The sequence below is a fragment of the Anser anser genome (assembly GCF_964211835.1).
Source record: "Anser anser genome assembly, chromosome: 1".
Classification (NCBI taxonomy): Eukaryota; Metazoa; Chordata; class Aves; order Anseriformes; family Anatidae; genus Anser; species Anser anser.
In genome coordinates, this window is record NC_139720.1 from 159,762,996 (window position 1) to 159,772,653 (window position 9,658).

The 9,658-nt window shown below is 40.4% G+C and overlaps 1 long non-coding RNA gene across 1 annotated transcript; it reads right to left on the reverse strand.

Moving 5' to 3' along the window:
• Positions 1–5,184: 5,184 nt before the first annotated feature.
• LOC310893735 lies at positions 5,185–8,367 on the reverse strand. Its single transcript, XR_014579254.1, has 3 exons — positions 8,283–8,367; positions 6,742–6,814; positions 5,185–5,396 (listed from the first exon to the last, which is right to left on the reverse strand). It is a non-coding gene; the product is annotated as an uncharacterized lncRNA (long non-coding RNA).
• Between the last annotated feature and the right edge of the window lie 1,291 nt (positions 8,368–9,658).

A 9,658-nucleotide genomic window follows, 5' to 3' on the forward strand; every position in this document is an offset into this window, starting at 1 on the left:
GCTGTAGCAGTGCAAGTTGCCCCTGTAGACAAGGTGAAAAAATGGTATAGAGACTCAGGTCGTTTAGAACGCAGACAGTCTTCTGCTAGGTCTAGGTATAGAGAAGACGAGGCTGGGCCATCAAATGTGCAGGAGGATGAAGATGAGGATGAGGATGTTGAAAAATCAACAGTAACTACCCGAACCCTATACCAGCGTGAGCTACGAGATGTGCGAAAAGATTTTGGTCGCTGCATAGGTGAGCAACTTGTCACCTGGCTGCTCCGGTGCTGGGACACCGGAGCCAATTGTGTGGAATTAGAGGGCAGGGAAGCCAGGCGGCTGGGATCCCTTGCTAGAGGGACAGGCATTGAGAAAGCAATTGGAGATGGAGCACGATCTCACAGCCTCTGGAGGCGTCTCCTGTCAGCTGTGAAGGAAAGGTATCCCTTCAAGGCAGAACTTGTATGTCTACCAGGCAAGTGGACCACCATGGAGAAGGGAATTCAGTACCTGAGGGAATTAGCCGTACGGGAGGTAATTTATAAGGACCTAGACGACGCACAAATATCCACGGATCCAGATGAAGTCAAGTGTACACGACCCATGTGGCGGAAGTTTGTACGGAGTGCACCATCATCATATGCCAGCTCATTGGCAATAATGGCCTGGAAAGAGGATGAGGAACCCACAGTGGATGAAGTGGCTAAACAGCTCCAGCAGTACAAAGAAAGTCTCTCCTCTTCCCTACAGGCCTGCGTCTCGGCTGTGGAGAAACTTTCTGAAGAGTTCCACCAACTTAAAGAGAATTAATCTTCCCCTCAACCTGAATGAACCAGTGCCCACCAACTAAAAGAGAATACTTTGGAGAAACTTTCTGAAGAGGTCCACCAACTTAAAGAGAGTTTATTTTCCTCCCCACCTGTACAAACCAGTGTATCAGCTATTAGGGGTAAGCGTTCATCCGTGCAAGGAAGACTATATGGTGGGTACACACCCCACACCACCCTGTTGTTTTACCTACGTGGCCATGGACAGGACATGAGAAAATGGGATGGAAAATCTACTGCGACCCTAGAGGCACGGGTACGTGAGTTGTAAAAGAAAACAATCGGGAAAAAGGGGTTCTCTGAAAAGTTTGCTGCTCCAACTTCCAGCAGGCAGTCCTTTAAACACAGAAATGGAGATTCTGATCAGGACTAGAGGGGCCCTGCCTCCAGCCAGGGGGAGGAAAGGGACTGTTGTGGTTTAACCCAGCCGGCAGCTAAACACCACACAGCTGTTCGCTCACCCTCCCCCCTCCCTCTCTGGGATGGGGGAGAGAAACGGGAAAATGAAGCCTGTGAGTTGAGATAAAGACAGTTTATTAAGACAGGAAAATAATAACAACAATAATAATAATAATAATAATAATAATAATGATAATAGTACTACTACTAATAATGTGTACGAAACAAGTGATGCACAATGCAATTGCTCACCACCTGCTGACCGATGCCCAGCCTATCCCCGAGCAGCCCGGCCCCCCACCCCGGCCAGCCACCCCTATATATTGTTTAGCATGACGTCAGATGGTATGGAATACCCCTTTGGCCAGTTTGGGTCAGCTGTCCTGGGTCTGTCCCCTCCCAGCTCCTGCTGCAGCCCTAGCCTGCTCGCTGGCAGGACAGAGCGAGAAGCTGACAAGTCCTTGGCTTGGTGTAAGCACTGCTATGCAACAATTAAAACATCAGCGTGTTATCAGGACTCTTCTCATCCTAATCCAAAACATAGCACCCTACCAGCTACTAGGAGGAAAATTAACTCTGTCCTAACTTAAACCAGGACACTCTGCAATATGGTCTTTTAAACAAAGTGCTTAGTTCCTCAGACATGCCCAATTTTCTATAAATCTACTTGGATTACTTGATGAAGGCAGAGTTCAGAAAAGGTTTCTTGTCTGCTGAAGTCTGTAGATACCCGTTTAATAAAATTCCACTAACAGTAATAAAACAGTTTCTTACTCTGGACAAACTAATTAGAAATTAGGCTATTTGGAATAAGACTAAATAAGATTAAAACCTTTATTTCTGTGCCCACTTTATGGCTCTGTAAAATGATAATCACTTGGAAGACAAATCAACTTTACATTAATAAATATGAAAAATAATTTTAGAGTAGCTGAAGTAAAATAAGACAGTTTGTTTTCAGATAATCAGGAAAGTCTATAGACCACAACTGACTGAAAAGAAACATCTACGCCAAGGGGAAAGCAGGGCTATGCTTTTGGAATCACTATTAAGGAGGCAGTTTCCTCAATTTTTGAATCTCAAAATAGCATAGTTCTATACATAATGTTGCTCTTTCCTTTCTTGCAAATAATGTCTTTTTTTTTTTTCTTTTTTCTTTTTTCTACACAAGTCCTTCACATTAATCCATGGAATTAGGCAGTATCTTATATAAGAAACCACATGTATCTTGAATTTGGATGTCACGTTTTGAAAACCTTTAGGGCAGGATCTTAAAAATTAAGAATTTTTCTTGAAATAAGTCCCACTGAGAGTCATTTAAGCATTCTGGGAAATCAACTCTTTATCAATTATGCCTAAGTGTTTTAATAACATTTCAGACTGCTTGTGATTGCACACAGAAGATGAAAGATGAGCTGACGTTTGAAAAGAGGTAAATACGCTGGAAGTGTAAATCAGTCAGATAATTAAAATGCTGACTTACAGTAGCACTCTACACTATGATAAGTGGCACTCTTCTGCCATGACACTTAACCTTTCTGAAAAGGGCAGTTTTCTACTTTCTGAAGCAATTAAAGTGTTTTTATCTGGGTAATGATTGTGCATGTCAGCCATGATGTTCTTTCTTTCCATTCCTTTTCTGTCATTAGTTGGTACAGAAAATATTCAGGAGTTTGTTCAACTGCTTAAACAGTGTCTAGTGTCATTTGTAAAGAGTAACATATCAAAGATATTTGAACAGAGCTGGGAGACAAACACAGGTCTTGACTAAAACTTATGATTTCTAGGCTAGCAACTAGATACTCCGTAGAATGTGGTAGAGCACATCAAATAGAGCTAGGAAGCAGAATGCTGCTCCCAAACATCTTGGTTAAAGCCATAACAATTTAGTTCAGGAATAACTCAAAACATGAATTATTAGTACTGATCTTTCCTTGTGCCTTTTATTTTTCCCAGGCACATCAGAGGAGCTCAACTAATTGTTCATCATGTAATAACTCATAACTGTACATCATGTAATAAAACAAAAATGGTATTTGTTTTTCTCAAAAAAAATATTATTTTGGATGAAAATACTGTTTGGTTGACATTTGCTTTTCTTTCTAACTGTATGCCATTCTCATATTACTTAGCTTGAAATAAAAAGAAATATCCGTGTTCCTGTTGCCTACTCCTTTGAAAATGAATATCTGTGCTTCATCACCATTTCACTAACTTTGTTTTCAGTCCCGATGTGATTATTTAGAAAGATTTTGTCTATATCCATAGCTCTGAAGTTTGGGATCAATCTTGTCAAGTAAACTGCTGTGATGGTTTTACCCAACTGGGCAGCTGAACACCACAACCGCTCCCTCACTCCCCCTCCTCCAAGGAAAAGGGGGAGAAAACACAATGAAAAAAGTCACAAGAGTGGACGTAAAGATAGGGAGATCACTCACCAATTATCATCACAGGTGAAACAGAGTCAGCATAGGGAGATTAATTTATTACCTACTACAGACAGGCTAGAACAGTGAGAAACTAAAGGAAAACTAAAACCACCTTCCCCCCATCCACCCTCTTCTACCTCCTCCCCAAGAGCGGTGTAGGAGAACGTAGAATAGGGGCTGTGGTCGGTCTATAGCACGTCGTCTCCACCACTCCTTCACGGTCACTCTCTGCCCCTGCTCCAGCATGGGGTCCTTCCCACAGGATGCCATCCTTCCCAAACTGATCATGCAGGGGCTGCCCACAGGCAGCAGCTCTTCAAGAACTGCTCCAATATGGGTCCATATAGCGAGGTCCATCATTCAGGAGCAAACTGCTCCAACACCAGTCCCCCACGGGCAGCAGCTCCCCCAAGGACCCCTGCTCCTGCATGGTCACCTCTCCACAGGCTGCAGCTCCAGCCCAGGGTCTGCTTCTGCGGGGGCTCTCCATGGGCCGCAGCCTCCTCCAGGCCACATCCACCTGCTCCACCAGGGTCTCCTCCATGGGCTGCAGCGTGGAGATCTGCTCCATGTGGGACCCATGGGCTGCAGGGGGACAGCCTGCTCCACCTTGGGCCTCTTCACAGGCCTCAGGGGAATGTGTGCTACAGTGCCTGTGGCACCTCCTGCCCTCCTTCTGCACTAGTTTGGTGTCTGCAGAGCTGTTTCTCATTCCTCACTCTCCCATCTAATGTTGCAAAGCATTTTGTTTGTTTGTTTTTTTGTTTGTTTGTTTTTTCCCTTTCTTAAATCTGCTCTTACAGAAGCACAGACAACATTGTTCTCTGCCTTGGCTCTGGCAGCAGCGGGTCTCTTCTGGAGCAGGCTGGAGCTGGCTCAGATATGACATGGGACAGCTTCTGGACTCTGCTCACAAAGGCTACTAAAACATTGCAATGTAAACCCAATACAACTATATACTCCTTATGCAGCAAAAAGTACTTCCAAGCTTTTCTGAGAGATTTAATTAACATTTATTTTCCTGAGTTCTACATGTTTAATTTCATGAATGCCCTCTGGCTTTTACATTTTTCCTTACCTGCCTATATAGCATTTTCTTATACTGTACCTTTTACCTTTGAGATCTCAGCTTTGTCTTGTGTAGAAATCAGTTCTGAAGAAATGGATGAATATAAGTTTGTTACTACATTTAAATTACTATTATTCTTGCTTAAGTTGTTCCCCCAAACATAAAGGTTTTGTTTGTCAGGATTTTTCCTTTTCTGTATTCGTTACAATTATCTTCTTTGCACCCTTTTATACTAACATGGGAATCCATTCTCTCCATTCACACTAGGATGTTGTATTCTAGTGAAAGCTTTCCTTTAAGTTTCCCTTCCCAAGGCAATAAGTTCTCTTTTTATTCTTTTTTTTTTTTTTTCTGCTTCTCCTTAAATAAATAATAGAACCCTTGCATGCCTCTACTATTCTGGTCATTCTTAGTTCACTATTTGCTTTTGTGGATATCTCTATGGGGACAGTATTCCTGGGATTATGTTAACCTCATACATAGATTGTAACAGTGAGCAGGATATGGATATTCAAGGAAATATATTTCTCTCTATAGACAAAAATAAAATCGCTTTTCTAGGTTGATGTGTTTTGGGAATTTCTCTTCATTAGCTGTCATTACTTTCCCAGATGACAATACACCTTCTTCGGGGAACTTCATCGTTATTCACACAAGAATGAAGCTAATAGCCCTCAAATGGAGCAGTACCTGGGGAGAGGGCAAGTACAGATTAACTACTAATTACCTTATCATTATGTTAATTCAGGCTACAGTTTCTTCACACAAATATATTACTAACTTTCAAGGTAACTTAAGACTTATTTTTGTATCATTTTTGTTAACCAAATACGTAATAGTTTATTCTCGTTTAAGAAGTGGGATAAATGCAGTATTTGGAATTGGCAGGTGAGTGCAGGAAAATGCACCAGTTGTCACACCTTTTCCCCTGAATACTCTATCTCATCTCTGTGCAATTTACTAGAAGACTTCTCTCTTGACTGCTTTTCCCATGGCTGGCTTTGCTGGTATTAGGGGACTTTGCCTTGGTGTTCTGAGCCACAGTTCAGTTGAGGATTTTGGACAAATAAATCTAGATCTCTTCATAATGAATAAGCACTAGAAGAAAATGCGGCCTACAATATTATAGTAGGATAAGTAGAAAACCTAAAAGCTACATTCAGAAAATTTGGACGATGCATCTGTCATGTCATAATTTTCCTTCAGTTGCACATGCCCTGACTTCCACAATCTTTTTCTAATACTCTTCATGAACAACCTCTATTACCTCTGACTCTATCTTTCATTTTCAAGTTGCATTAAGTTTGCCTAACACATGTCCCTAATGCTAATCTGGATGCTTTAGGCATTGCAGATTTTAAAAGACACATTTGTATTAACTATACAGGAGAAAAATGCTAATGGACTACATTATCATTGTGCTTGCTTTCCTTCTAATTAAACTGACAAGATATTAATATAGGGTGAATGCCTTCTCCTCCCACAAGTTTAAATCTGACTGTAACTTCTTTCTTCAGAAGAATGTTAAAAACAAACAAACAAAAACAATTAAAAATAGATGAAGGAAAGTATTTAAGAATTAGATATTTTATCTCAAGTTTTAAAATATCATTGTGCCATTTAAATGTTTTAATGCTATACATTCTTGTAGCTAAATGTGTGCTATTTTCAGAAAGCTAGAGTAAAAAGGGTGTCTGTTGGTGGAGCAGCAATTCACTGCACTCACACCATAACCACTAAACAGGACTGGAAAACGGATACATGCTGTTTGTTGTAATTACAGAGGTTTGGAAGCTATTTAATCCATCCCACAAGCTTATTCTTGTCAAAGCTTCCTATCAAACACTGCCTATCAAATATTTAGATTTTACCATGACATTCAGAGGTGTACTCAGGCATACCCATTTGTCTCCTGCCTACAGTCATCCTTGAATTAATCAGCTGAGAAGGTCAACTGCTTACTTTCCCTGTGATTGATTTTTATGCTAAAGAAAAGAAAGGAGTGGAAAATAAGAAAAACATAAAAGTAAGTTACCTGTTGAACAGTCATACTCTTTTCCTCCAGTCCATCTTTGTATTTGATACCTCTGTACCTGCAGGGTTTTATTCTATTGAGGTGCAAAAAAATAAAAAGAAAGACTGGATTAAAATTCTAAATTTTCATTCTAAATGGGATTAAGAAAGAGACTGATTTGAGGCTATTTACTATTTTTTTCCCCTCTAAATTTTAAAAGGTTTGAAAAAAATCACTTATCTTGCCTAGCTTTACAGCATGCATTCAAATCGGTTACCAAAGCATGGGGTGTCATCTGTGATGGCGATAGACCCACCTGGCTCCTAAGCACCATTACAGGAGGGCATGAATCTATGGTCAGTCCTGGCTCATATCTGCCAAAACAATGTAGCTCTCTTAGGTAACCTCTGACATCTCAAATATGACCATTTTTTAAGCAAATATCTGAGCTGCTACTTTTTTATGTATAATTGGATCTCAGACACCAAACTCATGTGGACACCTAACAGACTTCTGGAGGTTACTTCCAACCGACATGATTCGTTGATCATATGATTCTATATATAAAAACATATCTTTAGGAGTCTCAAACATGAAGTGAATCTAATTTTCCTATTCCTGTGAAACAACACCAGAGTCCCCAGAACAACAAAGCAAGTATCCAAACTCATCTTTGCTTAAGAATGCATTTATTCATATACCACTTTTAAAGTTTATGCCTAAAGATAAGCACATACTTAGAAACTTTTCTGGACAAAATTAGACCACGCATATCATTCTGTGGAAACAAATGGAATAATATGTGTTAGCAAGTACTGCAGAATTTGAACAAAGGTAACCAAATTCCTACCTTGGCTGGAAAAATAAACAAAGCCCCCAAAACCTGGGACAAAACCTCTCTATGTACAATTTGATTTTAATAGTCATACTTCTTTGAAGCTCAGCACCTCATTTTTATGACTGTGTCTTCAGAAACAGCAAAAAGGTAATCCTCATATTTAGATCTGACTTTCCTACAAATAGATTTATTTAGTAACTGCAAAAAGTTGCAGTCAAAAGCAGATCATTACGCAGAACAGGATTTAGGGCTTTTCTGTCAGGGCTCTTCTGTCTTCCCGTAGCAGATGTATAACATTCAATTCATTACATAGTCCACCAAAGCCAAGTATACTACCACTGATGCCCTAAATGCCCTTATTCCATGCCATTTTTATTTTTAGTGTTCTTCCTAAAAACTCTGAGGAAAACATTGTATGTAAAATTTTTCCATTACGATGAAACTCATTTAAATGTTTTATATGATACTTTAACAAATCTTAACTTTTTTTTTGTATATTATCAAATTAGAAGTTAATGCCTTAAAGTAAATAGAATTGTGAAATATTTTTTTTTCTTTTTAATAAAATGAAAAAAAAATTCACAAAACAAGGTTGATACTCTTACACTCTGAATTTTAAAATGCTTGCAAATTCTTGTTTAATTAACTACCCTTCTGTGCTGGAGAAAAGAAAAGAAAGGAAGGAGCACCTGTAATACAGCAATTTACTCATTTGCTAGCTTACAAGAAAATATGCTGCTGTCTTCAGTTCTTTCCTAAAACACATTTTGATAAACATAATGCAGTGAGAAGAGTTCCCTTCCCTTCCCTTCCCTTCCCTCCCTTCCCCTCCCCTCCCCTCCCCCTCCGCCTCCCCCTCCCCTCCCCCTCCCCCTCCCCTCCCCCTCCCCCTCCCCTCCCCCTCCCCCTCCCCCTTCTCCCCTTTCCCTTTCCCTCCTCCCCTTTCACTTTCCCCCTTTCCCTTTCCCTTTCCCTTTCCCATTTTGTGGGGGGACACATATATGCAAGACATTTCAGGGAATTGTGCAGTTTGTAAGATGTCTTTGCTTCAGGACTTTAAAGTCATAAGTAAGCAAAACATTTTCATATTCCTACTTTTTTTTTTTCCCTTTGCTATTTAATTGATGCACAGACTGCTCCATACACAATTGAGTACTACCTTTTATTCTGAATTATAGATCAGTGTGCTAGTATTATATCCTAGTAATATTAAAATTGATGAGACTTTTTGACATTCCCTTCCTTGGTCCTTTAATCTGACATACGAAAGAAACACTGTATGTCAGGTATAGTCATAGGCTATTATTACCAATATGTTTTAATTAATGTCTGGTGTGGTTGTAGTCTTTTGAATGAGAAAAGCCCAGATAAGTCCTGCTGTCTCTTCTCTCTAGTTTCTATTGTTTAAATTTAGGAAGCCAGCACATGATAAGAAAAGTCCAAGGACTGCAGGCAAAAATGGTTTAAGAAGAGAAAGATGACAGCAGGAAGAGGGAGGTGAAACCTAGGAGCAACTTGAAATGGCAAGAGGCATAAGGGATTGAAGTACAGCTGAGGGGGCAATTGAGGGCATGAAGAAAGGAAAAACTTGCTGTCAGAAATCACTTTTGTTTAATATTTTGACCAGTGATCTGTATGAGGAATGCACCCTCAGTAAGTTTGTGGACAATACCAAATTAGGCAGGCCTGTTGATCTGCTTGTAGAAAGGCTCTTCAAAGGGATCTAGATTGATGGGCTGAGTCCAATTGCATGACTTGTTGAATAGCAAGGCTAAGTGCTGAGTCCTGCACTTGAGGAAGAGTGGTTGGAAAATTTCCCAGCATAACAGGAACTGGGGATGTTAGTCGTTGGCTGAACATGAGCCAGCAGTGTGCCCAGGTGCCCAAGAAGGCCAATGGCATCCTTGCCTGCACCAGAAATAGGGTGGACCATGGGATCAGTCTGGAGAAAAGGAGGCCGAGGGGAGAGCACATCAGTCTCTACAGCTACTTTAGAGGGAGCTGCAGTGATAAATGTGTTGCTCTCTTTTCTCAAGTGACAAGTGATAGGAATTCCTCATGAGGAAAGTGATAGAGTTCCTCATGAGGAATAAGGAAATG